The sequence below is a fragment of the Mus musculus genome, chromosome 19 (assembly GCF_000001635.26).
Source record: "Mus musculus strain C57BL/6J chromosome 19, GRCm38.p6 C57BL/6J".
Lineage (NCBI taxonomy): Eukaryota > Metazoa > Chordata > Mammalia > Rodentia > Muridae > Mus > Mus musculus.
In genome coordinates, this window is record NC_000085.6 from 61,318,521 (window position 1) to 61,331,566 (window position 13,046).

Consider the following 13,046-nt stretch of genomic DNA (forward strand, 5'->3'; position numbering starts at 1 on the left):
TATATTTAAAAATGCAAGCTTATACAGAATTCTGAAATATTTAAATAAGAACATCACAGAGAGAAAAGCCAGAGGAACCACTCAGCTAGCGATGTAAGACTTTCCATTAAAATCATATACTGTTCTTAAAGTCAGATGAGTTCTGTCTTTGAATCATGGGAACCATAGCCCTTTTGGTGTACGAAGCTTAGGTACATGTCTAAGATGCAATTTTCAGGTCATTATATTTGGCTTATGATGTTATTTACATAGAAAGCTTATGAGCTCCTTTCACTCAACTGTAAATCCTATAGAGGCCTTCATCATTCCTTTTCTATACTGTGATTATATGTGAAGTCTCCTCATTTATCTTAAAGGCACATTTGTTATGTTTGTTATGCACTACTTTTTTTCACTTAAGCTTGAGAAAGTCAGTTGGCTGGGACTAGGTAAGTGCAGAGTGTGTGCAAGCCTGGGGTCCTGTTGACTAGATGTTCTATGCAGCACAGCAGACAAGGACCCACAAATGCATCTCTCCCACACACTCACACATGAAATACATTATTTTAAAAACAGAGAAAATTACCCTTAACTCATGACTCTTTTAATTATACATATAAATGGAAGAAAATGATTCCTAAAAGTGTCCTGGAGGATTTTTGCCACATTTACATAAATTAAGCTTAACTATTTTTTAGATGTTAGCATGTTTACAGGATTTTTATTCTCATAAATCACCTCTCAAGGGGAAAGGCCATACATTACTTTTAATAGTATATCTTAGATTGGCTTAAGATCACAAACAGTAGAACACAGTTGTATTCAGTGTGTCAAACAGCTAGAAACACATGATTATATGAATTCAGTTGCTTCTAAGAAAGAGGAGAAGCAGTTGATAATAAAGACTTAGGAAAAATAATCGAATAAAGCCATATAAACCTATTACACAGGGAAATATAACTAAATGAATCAACAATAGAGACAGAAACTGTCAGAAAGACCAAATCTGTTCTGCAACAAAAGTTCAGCATTGGTGTAAAGCTTTTTTTTTGTTGTTGTTTTTTTCTGAGACAGGGTTTTTCTGTGTTGCGCTGGCTGTCCTGAAACTCAAAGCAGACCAGTTCAAACTCAGAAATCTGCCTACCTCTGCCTCCCAAGTACTGCGATTAAAGTTGTGCTCCACCACTGACCAGCGAGTGTAAAGCATTTTTAAAAGGCAGAAGGACAGTTAAACAAATAAAACACTTTGTCTGACAAACACCAAGCAGCAGGCACACAGTTTCAAAATTTAATTTCAACGTACACACTGGGACCATGCTAAGCATGCACATGAGCTGTTTATCTCTGTGACAGTGAAATAAGTAATTAGAGTGAGACCCTAACTTCAAATGTTCTACTCTGGAAGGTGAGGTTCTCTTTCTCAGCATTGAGGTTGATTCAGGAATGTGGTTTTTGTCACCAGGGAAAGAATGAAGTAACTGAACTCCATTACTAGTTTGGTACTTTGGTACTTGGTAATTTGAGGGAGGACTGGAGCCCAGAAACATCCGGTTTGCATTACTTTTACTGTAGCATACAGTTAAACATTGTTGTTAACCTGTTATTGTGTTTAATTCATAGGATAAAGTTTTTTATCAACATTCATGCACAGAGAAATAGCATGCATAAGACGAGGAGTCTCATCATGCATTTCCCATGGATAAGGGATTACTAGTACTGCTGAAGGATAGAGCACAGTACAAAACTACATGCTAAACACACTTACCAGACTTAATATCTTTATGCACACACACAGTTCAAAAGGAGAACATGAAAGCCTCATTTAATCAAAGCCTCCTTAGTAAATGTGTTTTCCATATACGTACAATTTTCAGCCTACTAAAGTTTAAGTACCAATATATTTTTAGTTAGAGCTGTTTTCTATGGGAATATTTCTACAATGAGATAATCCCTATAAAACACAGAACAAAAATTCTGGCACACAGAGTTCAATTAGTGATAGGAAGTTTTTTTTGTTTGTTTGTTTTTTCTTTTTTATATATTTTTAATAGATATTTTCCTCATTTACATTTCCAATGCTATCCCAAAAGTCCCCCATACCCTCCCACCCACCCACTCCCACTTTTTGGCCCTGGAAGTTTTTTTGATGTTGTTTTTTTCCAAGGCAGCGTTTCTCAGTGTAGCTCTGGCTATCCTGGAACTCACTCTGTAGACCAGGCTGGCCTTGAACTCAGAAATCTGCCTGCCTCTGCCTCTCAAATGCTGGTATTAAAGGTGTGTGCCACCACTGCCTGGCTAAAATTAAAGGTTTAAGTATCAGTGTTAAAACCTGAGTTTGCCCACTCTGAGGCTTGAACTCAGGACCTTCAGATTATGAGACTGACGCAATGCCTACTACACTAAGGAGGCACCCATAGTAATTTTTAATGTTAATTAAGTGTACTATAGGTCATACTTAATAAATATTGTAGCCTCCCACAACCTTGAGTAGGCTGACTTTGACCTTGCTGCCACTGAGAATGAGACCACCTAGGGTGGAGCCTTCCGACTTAGATGGCTCTATTGTTCTGTCTTTGCCACTGCTCTTCTCCAAGACACTGCTACCTGCTGAGAAGCCCTTAAGATATTAGGAGACTGCAAGCAATCCAGTAATTTACACCTACTTGCCAAAACAGTTCTTTCAGATAGATCTGGCGGCAGGCATCTAGAATGGATCTGTTTATATAAGTGCAAATTATTAGTAAACTTGGGGCCTTGAACAGAAATATGTCTTGGCCTCCGTTATTTCTCTCGCCGTTTCCTTCCTTACAGCTCCGGCCTCCCACTCAGGAACCCAGTTAGTGTGGCCGCAGGTGGCTACAAAATATGAATTACTTAATGAGGCGATGAACACAAAGACATGTTGGAAGTGACCAGGAATTCTAGGGTTGTTGGCTCCCACATGAAAAAACTCCAATGTAAGGGATAGGTAATGGTGGGACTTGCCATCAGCTAACTACTACTCACTCTATCAAGCTGTCAGATCTTATGCCTGTCAATATGCCTGCACTGGCTATTTCTCACCTCATAATTTCCTAACACTAAGCATCTTTGAGCTGAGTCACAGAGCCCCCATACTGCCGTGCTAGAAGTGTGGTAGATGCTTGCCTAGTGAAACCTTTTCTCTTATTCTTTCAGCCACATGCTTTAAATTTCATCTTCTAAGAAAAGACCTATGAATTTGATTCTTCAGATGTCACACAGGCACAGATAGAAAGGAGGAAGGGCACTGGTGCCTGTCAGTGGAGAACAGGCCCATTATTGATGGTAGGAGTGGTGTGGGGCCTGGTCATTTCTGTTCCTCCTGAGGATGCTATTTTAAAGAAAACTGTTCTTCATGACTGATGCAGAATTTCATACATAAGACACAGACCAGCATCCATGTATCAGTGACATGTGATGATGTACCTCTACACATAGGCATAGGGGAGTTCACAGATTGTGGATGTGGTAGAGAGATTGTTGGTAGGTAGTAGGTGTGAGAATCACAGTCTCTTTTTTTCACCAGGATCTCTATTTCTATTTTTCTTCCACAGTACTGAAAGATTCATTTTCACTGTTTTATTTCCTCTTTGTTAAACTTTGTTTTTTTTTTTTTTTCTGTTAAACTCTTCGAATAATGTGCAGCATTCCTAGAGAAGTCTATTTTCTAGTGTTACCTTGTGTCCAGGACACCTTAAGTAGAACACAAGTGGAAGACAGCATTGGGATGATGATGATGAAAGCCTTACTTTAAGAAAGGTGCTAAAATGTGTAAAGTAAATCTCCTTTAATCAAATGTTCATGTGTGATGCTTATTTTATCAGAAAAAAATTTATAAGAACTTATAAATAATTTAATTTAATGGTTATATCATATATATATAAATACATTTTAAAAATAAAAGATTTAAAGTAAAAATTAAATGTAAAAAAGTTTTCACAGTCTTTAATTTTAAAAGAAAAATTGTTTCTGGGTGAGTATTTGAAGCACATTATTTATTACAATGTAATCAGCACTCTAGCTGGAGGATAGGATGTGCAAACTTGCTCATTTACATGTATTTTGCATGACTGTCCTCCCAGACAAAAGGGAATACTATGATCTGCACTTTAGGTTAGGTGCTAATAAAGCATCTAGGTAACATACCATCTTCTTCAAATACCCATAGAGCCTTTTGCTATCTCAAATAAATTTCACCTACCTTCTTCGGAAGAGAAGACAAGAATTCTCCCCTTTTTGGGCAAGGGTTTTGCATTTTTATTCCTCTTTTATTATTATTATTAAAGATTTATTCCTTTATTCTGTTCAGTGTTCTGCCTGCACGCCACAAGAGGACACCAAGATCATGTTACAAATACTTGTGAGCCACCATGTGCTTGCTGGGAATTGAATTCCAGCAAGAGCAGTCAGTCCATTCAAACTCTAAGCCATCTCTCCAGTGCATTTTTATTCTTAAGATAATTTCCCAGTATCACCATATCCATAATTTAGTTAATTTAGTTAATTACTTAAATTTAATTTTCTGAGAATGAACAAATTTGTAGTAGATCAAGATGACTAGAAGGAAGAAGTATGCATTGCACTTGACAACAGTTTTCAATAGCAGACTCTGTTAACTGAATGTGTGCATCTGAAAGCTGCTCTCTTAATTTGCTGATACAAAATTAATTGGTGAGCACACTCCAGAGAAATAACACTTTTTAATTTAATATTTGCTAGTGCAAATTTTATGAAATAACACATTGAATGGATAGTTTCACTGTATAATGTACTTCCTGGGAGATAGATGATCAATAAGTAATAGTGAGCAGCCAAAACAATGTAGTGGAGTTAAACTACACTCAATGCATGTAGAATTGTGTAGTACCAGCACAGAACAGAGACAAATCCTCCTTACACTGTAAATCAGTTTAGATGTTTTACATATTCAGTACAATGTTGATTCTAAAAAAACCACATTGAATAATTAGGAGATCTTGATCTCTGCATGCTCATTGAAGACCAGAATTAATTACAAGCTCATCAGGAAATATTAACAAGGAGAAACAGTGCAAGACCTCAGAGACTAATCATAGTTCATGCTTTGCATGATATAGAAGAACTCAGGAAGGAAACCTTTAAGGAAAACCCACAAGATGTTCCTTTCCCTGCCGATCAGTAACATAGCCAAATGCACTCTGGGCACTGTGTGTTCTTTCTATGAGCCTTCCAAATTCTGAAGAAACTTGGAATTAAACATTTCAAAAACAAACATTTACATAACAAGGATATTTCTGGAATTGCTTCAATGTGTCATCAGTAGATCCCATGTTCTGATGCCCTTTGGACATGGATGATGGTCTAGAAAGACTGCCATGTTAAAGAAAATCATCACTACTCTATCCAATATGTGTTTGGGTTTAAATAAACAGTAGTGTTTAAATAAAATAAACACTATCTGAAGCTAGACGGAAGTACCTTGGAACCCTCTCATACACCTCCTACCACAAAGGGGTTGGTAGTCTCAGGCAAAGGATCAATGAATCTGTTAGAGCATCTCCTGGAGTCCTTGTCTGCCTTGAGAAGGCCTTTACTCTGCTTTAAGCTCTAGTCCCTTTTGGTTATTTTGTTGCCTCGCATTGTCTCATGTCAAACAGGCAGCTTTATAATTATGCCTAAGCTTGCGCCATATCTCTACAGTAGTGGGCTTCCAAGAGCTAACAGAAGTGGAGGCATGACTGTACTCTCTGAGTTTATTCCTCAATATTGCCATCACCTTAGCAATTTTCCAAAGATTAGACAGTTATTTTCTAGCTCAGGGTTCCACATCCATGGGTTTCTGCTTGAAAAACATGGGTGTGATATAAGCAACTATAATCTCAGCCTTCAAGAGGTAGAGGTAGGAGGATTTTTAATTCAAGACTACTCTGGAATACATATGAGATTCTACCTTAATACATCACTGTCCTCATGGGGAAGAAAAAGGAAATGACAAGGAAAAGGAGATGTAGAAGAATATAAATGAGGAAAATTTTAAGGGAAGAAGAGGAGATGGAAGAGACTATTTAAAACGTGTTATATCTGTAATCAAACATGCAGAGAACTATCTGCTTGTCAGTTTTATCCAGCGTGGTATCTTTTATGCTGTTTGTCTTAATTTGGGTTTTATTGCTGTGAAGAGAAACCATGACCAAGGCAACTCTTACAAAGAACATTTAATTGGGAGAAGTGTATAGATGCAAATGTTCACTCTATTATCATCAAGGCTGAAAAAAATGTCAGTGTCTAAGCAGACATGGTGCTGGAGGAGACAAGAATTTGATCTCTTGATCAGAAGGCAGCCAGAAGAGTCTTCTGCCCTGGGTGGAGCTTAATTAGGATCTCAGAGTCCAACCCTACAGTGACATACTTTCTCAACTGTCACATCTACTCCAGAAAGGCCATACTTCCTAATACAGCCACTTGCCATGGGCTTTCAATAACACTGTAAAGGCTTTACCACTTTGGCTATATTCATAGGGTTACTCTTTAGTACATGTTTTTTTATGTAGTTGGAGGTGACTTGATTATGAATAGGCTTTACCACATTGTCTACATTTATAATCTTTCATTCCAGTATGAATTCTTTCATGTTTCACACATGAAACACGAGAAACAAAGGATTTACTACATTGCTTGCATTCAGAGGGTTTCTCTCCAGTATGTATAGTTTTATGTACTTGAAAATAATTTTAATATGCAAAGGCTTTGACACATTTATTACATTCATAGGGCTTCTCTCCGGTATGTGTTCTTTTTTGTACTTGGAAAGTTCTATGATAGGCAAAGTCTTTACCACACTGATTACATTTGTAAGGTTTCTCTCCAGTATGAATTCTTTCATGTATTTGAAGTTGATTATGAGAAGCAAAGGATTTACTACATTGCTTACATTCATATGGTTTTTCTCCAGTATGTATCCTTTCATGTCTTTGAAGATCATATTGATGTACAAAGGCTTTACCACATTGACTACATGTGTAAGATTTCTCTCCAGAATGAACTCTTTCATGTTTTCGAAGTTGAGCAGGAGAAGCAAAGGATTTACTAGATTGATTACATTCTTCATGTTTCACTCTAGTTTGTATTCTTTCATGTCTTTGAAGAGCATCATGACGTACAAAGGCTTTACCACATTGATTACATTTGTAAGGTTTCTCTCCAGTATGAATTCTTTTATGTACTTTAATATAAATTTGGTATGCAAAGGCTTTGCCACATTGATTACATTCATAGGGCTTATCTCCAGTATGAATTCTTTTATGTACTTTAAAATGACTTTGTTTTGAAAAGGCTTTGCCACATTGATCACATTTGTAAAGTTTCTCTCCAGTATTTTGGTTTTTTTGGTTTTTTGGTTTTTTGGGTTTTTTTTTTTTTCCAAGACAGGGTTTCTCTGTATAGCCTTGGCTGTCCTGGAACTCACTTTGTAAACCAGGCTGGCCTCAAACTCAGAAATCCTCCTGCCTCTGCCTCCCAAGTGCTGGGATTAAAGGTGTGTGCCACCACACCCGGCTCTTTTATGCATTTTGAGATGATCTTGTCCTGGAAAGGCTTTAACACATTGATTACATTTGTAAGGTTACTCTCCAGTATGAGTTCTTTGATGTCTTTGAAGGTGAAATTGTGAGACAAAGGATTTACTACATTGCTTACATTCATAGGGTTTCTCTCTAGTATGTGTACTTTTATGTACTTGCATAGAAGTATGATATGCAAAGGCTTTACCACATTGATTACATTTGTAAGGTTTCTCTCCAATATGTGTCATTAAATGTGTTTTGAGATGACCTTGTTGAGCAAAGGCTTTACCACATTGATTACATTTGTAAGGTTTCTCTCCAGTATGAATTCTTTAATGTTTTCTAAGTAGATCATGGAAGTCAAATGATTTACTACATTGCTTACATTCATAGGGTTTCTCTCCAGTTTGTGTTATTTTATGTAATTTGAGATTATGGTGTTGTGCAAAGGCTTTACCACATTGATTACATTTGTAAGGTTTTTCTCCAGTATGTGTTCTTTTATGTAATTGGAGAGTACTATGATATGCAAAGTCTTTACTACATTGATCACATTTGTAAGATTTCTCTCCAGTATGTGTAATTATATGCATTTTGAGATGACTGTGTCATGAATAGGCTTTATCAGAGTGATTGCACTTGTAGCGTTTCTCTCCAATATGTATTATTTTATGCATTTGGAGACCGCTGTGATGTACAAAGGATTCACCATACTGAATGCCTTCACAGAGGTTTTCTCCAGTATGAATTCTTTCATGCCTTGGAGGATAACTGTGACATGTAAAGGCTTTACCACACTGAGTATTTTCAGGGGATTTCTCTCCAGTATGACTTCTTTCATGCCTGCAAAGATAATTGGCACATGTGAAAGTTTTACTACATTCACTAAACCGATAAATCTTTTAATCTGGAGGAATCAGTTTTATAAGTTGGTCTAATTGTAAAGAGAAATCACATCTTAAGATTTTTATCACTTTCTTTACATTCATGGGTTCCCCTTCAGTATGGGTTGTTTTGTATACCTATAATGGTAAGAATGTTATTACATGGCTCACATTTGTAGCGTCCTTTTTATCTACAAGATTTTTCACAAAATTGAAGGGACTTGGAAGAGCTTAGAGCTTTACCACACTAAGTATATTCATTAATTTCCTATAATGTGAAATACAATACATTTTCACACTACATTGGCAAAGTAAACCAGGACAGACATAAAAGAAGTTCCACAATCCTAGTACCCATAGGGATTACCTGCAGTGTGAGTTTATGAATATATTCCCACTGTAGTTGGAAAACAAACTGATTATAAACTTGTATCACACTGAGAAAGTTTGCTCAAATGTGGACTGCTACAGATAGTTTCATTGTACTGGGAGAGAGAGAATATTTCGTTCAATATTGCTATGCTAACATGGATTGTAACCATTGTGATACAGGATATTAAAAAAAGAATAACAAATGAAAAACTTCCATGTTGGGTTCACGCAACTTGGTTGTGTGTTCATATAGGAATTAAGTTTTCTCTTCAACAACATTCTTGACTCTCTTAAACTGCCCCTCTCACTGAAACTTAGCAATGAATAATCAGCTTTACTATGGAATATTTGCTTATTAGAAATATATACTTATCACCTAATATATATCTTTGGCAATATGTGAGTGGTATGAGACAAGATTGGCAGTTGTACAGAGTAGCTATAATATGAATATGATTCAAATGGTAATATCAGTTAAGGCATTGTTTCTTTGTCTTATCTTTCAGAGAAAGGCCTTGAAAGCACAAATCAGACACCTGACATTGAGGTACATGGATTTGTGAGAATTTAATAATAAATACACTTAAAGAAGTACGTTTTTCTTTACACTGTTGCTTTTCTTTAAAATTTCCAAGACACATTAACATTTCTTCAGATGCATATTCATACCAACTTGCACATGAAAATTACCTTCCATGTCGTCTGGAGCTTTGGCAATGTTTTTCAAAAGTATGGTCTTCACAATTGTAACCTAAAATATATACCAGAAACATGTATCATATATCAGGCAAATTTAAGTTACTACCTTTAGTAAACCTGATTTAGTCACCTTTTCGTCCCCATTCTCAATTGAAATTTCAGAAAAGCATCAATAACAAAGAAATAGTTGTTTCCTTATTTTAAGAAGTGAAGGAAAATTCATAGTCTTACCTACAGCATTGAGGTTCCTATAGGTCTCCAACATCACATCTCTGTAGAGGCTCTTCTGTGAAGGATTCAGCAAAGCCCATTCTTCTTGAGTAAAGTTCACATGCACATCATCATAGGTCAGTTCATCCTAAAATATTCCATACATGTGTAAAAATGAAACCATGATACCAACATCACTGTAAATGTATGCTTCATTGACAATATATTTGTATGATTCTGGTGCTTCCCCCACTTATTTCATGATCAAGAAGTTCTAATGTAATTACCATCTCAGAAGGAAGCTGAGTAATAAGGTTCACTTCTGTCATTTCTTTGCTCCTTGAATAGTAGCCTTGCAAGAGAAATACTAATGACCAGAGAGAGGGGGGAGGGGGAAGTAGTACTGAGCACACATCAGAGAAATTATATGAACAATTACTATCTACAAAAAATGATGGGCAAGCTGAACATAGTAGTTCATGTCTTTAATGGCAGCACTCAGGAGGCAGAGGCAGGTATATCTCTAGTGTACCCAGGATAGCCACAGGTACATATTAAGACCCTGTCTCCCATGTAATAATCATTCAAACAAACAAGAAAAACAGAAAGGACTCAGGTTTTTACTGGAGTTCCTACAAAGAATGACACATTCACTCCAGTTCTCTAGTCATCTTCCAGAATCCTGAATGTTCCAGTTTAATCTGTAAGAGTAACAAGATCTTACTAAAAGGGGATGCATCTTTAAACAGATACAAATGGACAGATGAAAATATTGGCAATGTAATTGTTGATGCTACATAGGACAGGAGATGGCTCACCAGTGAAGAGCTCTTGCTGATCTTCCAAGTAATTGGGCTCATTTGCCAGTAGTTACAAGGGGGCTTCACAATGATCAATTGCTCCAAGTTCAGAAATTCTGAAGCCATCTTCTGACTACTATGACGACTAGGCATACTTCATGTGCATATTCAAGAATACAGGCAAAGTACTCATATTCATTTTAAAAATCAAAACAACCACAAAAGGTAGGATGAATTGTATGAACATTCAATCCAGTGACTCAGAAAGCTCAGGCAGTATTAATGTCATGAATACACGCTATACTGAGAAACAGAATATTCTCTACACCAAATTTCAAAATTCACAATATGGATTAAGATCAATACACAGGATATTCTTGACATGTACCAAAACCTACATTGCAGTCACATCAACCAATAATATAAAAACAAAGAAACAAAGAAAAAGGTAGGCATGTTGGATGAGATTTTTGGAGGCAGAGGCAGGCAGATTTCTGAGTTTGAGGCCAGCCTGGTCTACAGAATGAGTTCCAGGACACCTGCCAGGGCTACACAGAGAAACCCTGTCTCGAAAAAAACTAATAATAATAATAAAAAATGTCCACCTGACTCTGGCTCCAGAGTGCTGGGATTAAAGGTGTGCACCACCACCACCCAGCTCAGATGGACTTTTGAGGCCACATGTTCTGCATACCTACTTTCAGGACAGCCGGAGCTACACAAGAAACATTGTCCTCAAAAATAAAAACTGTTATCTTTTTCTAGCCTAGCAAGGCTGGCTGTGACCATCTGCCGCTTAAGCGGAGCCACCTGTTGTGCTGCTCTTTTGATGTGTCACAACCTGTTTGAGGCCTCTCTTCCAAGACTTTCCGGAGTTAACACCGAACACTGAGTTCCCACTAAAAGGCTGAACTATCTACTTCTAAGGAACTTTGCTTGGCCAGGGACGGGCCTCCCCCCCTCTTTTTTTTTTTTTTTTTTTTTTTTATATAAAGCGTGTTTGTTGACATTAAAATTGAACCTTGAGCAGAGCCTTGTCTTGGTTCCGTCCTTATCTCGCGCAGCCTAGCCCCTCTTCTCTTCCAGGTTTCCAAAATGCCTTTCCAGGCTAAAACCCAGACCTGTGATCTGCTGGCCGGACACAACATTTGGCGCGCTACGTGGGGCTAAAAAAACAGCACACATCTTCTTGCTGTGTTCCAATGGCAGACGGAATACTGGAGCTCTCAGGGTCTCTTTTCTTTTTTTCTTTTTTTTTTTTTCCATTTTTTATTAGGTATTTAACTCATTTACATTTCCAATGCTATACCAAAAGTCCCCCATATCCACCCACCCCCACTCCCCTGCCCACCCACTCCCCCTTTTTGGCCCTGGTGTTCCCCTGTACTGGGGCATATAAAGTTTGCAAGTCCAATGGGCCTCTCTTTCCATTGATGGCCGACTAGGCCATCTTTTGATATATATGCAGCTAGAGTCAAGAGCTCCGGGGTACTGGTTAGTTCATAATGTTGTTCCACCTATAGGGTTGCAGATCCCTTTAGCTCCTTGGCTACTTTCTCTAGCTCCTCCATTGGGAGCCCTATGATCCATCCATTAGCTGACTGTGAGCATCCATCAGGGTCTCTTTTCTAAGGCTAGAACCACACTCATGAGTACTCCATGTGAGATACACACTTGTGACTTGATAATCTGCCAAAGGCTCATAATCACATTAACCTGTGGTCCCAGTTCTATACGCAGCTTCAAAAGGACATAAACATTCACTTACAGCACATAGGATCTAGTATTTCAGTGGCTCAATCTCAAAATCGAGGAAAAAAACTCTGAGTGTCTGGGTCTTTGGAGAAGGCTGGATTAGGGGCTAATGCTGACAATGTAGAGGCAGCAGATGGGTCCCTGGTCAAGGTTTAAGCTGAATAGATGGTTCTATGTTTATTCCTAAGAAATAGACTTCTGGAAAGCTAGGTGAGGGCTGACAACATGGCACAGAGAGAAAAAAAAAGCATGTATCACATAAACTAAAGACCTGAGTGCAAGTCCCAGAGCTCATGCAGAGGTAAAAAGAACCAGTTCCACAAAGTTGTCCTGATCTTCATACATGCGCCATAATATGTATGTGTGCACACATTCATAATTCAGTATACACACAATAAAATTAATATTCTTGTAAAAAATTAAAATAATGTTTTATGCATGACATTTTAGTTTATTGGATCTTCACAGGAATACCCCACTCTGCTGGTACCAATTTGGGTTAGGGTTAGGGTTAGGGTTAGGGTTAGGGTTAGGGTTAGGGTTAGGGTTAGGGTTAGGGTTAGGGTTAGGGTTAGGGTTAGGGTTAGGGTTAGGGTTAGGGTTAGGGTTAGGGTTAGGGTTAGGGTTAGGGTTAGGGTTAGGGTTAGGGTTAGGGTTAGGGTTAGGGTTAGGGTTAGGGTTAGGGTTAGGGTTAGGGTTAGGGTTAGGGTTAGGGTTAGGGTTAGGGTTAGGGTTAGGGTTAGGGTTAGGGTTAGGGTTAGGGTTAGGGTTAGGGTTAGGGTTAG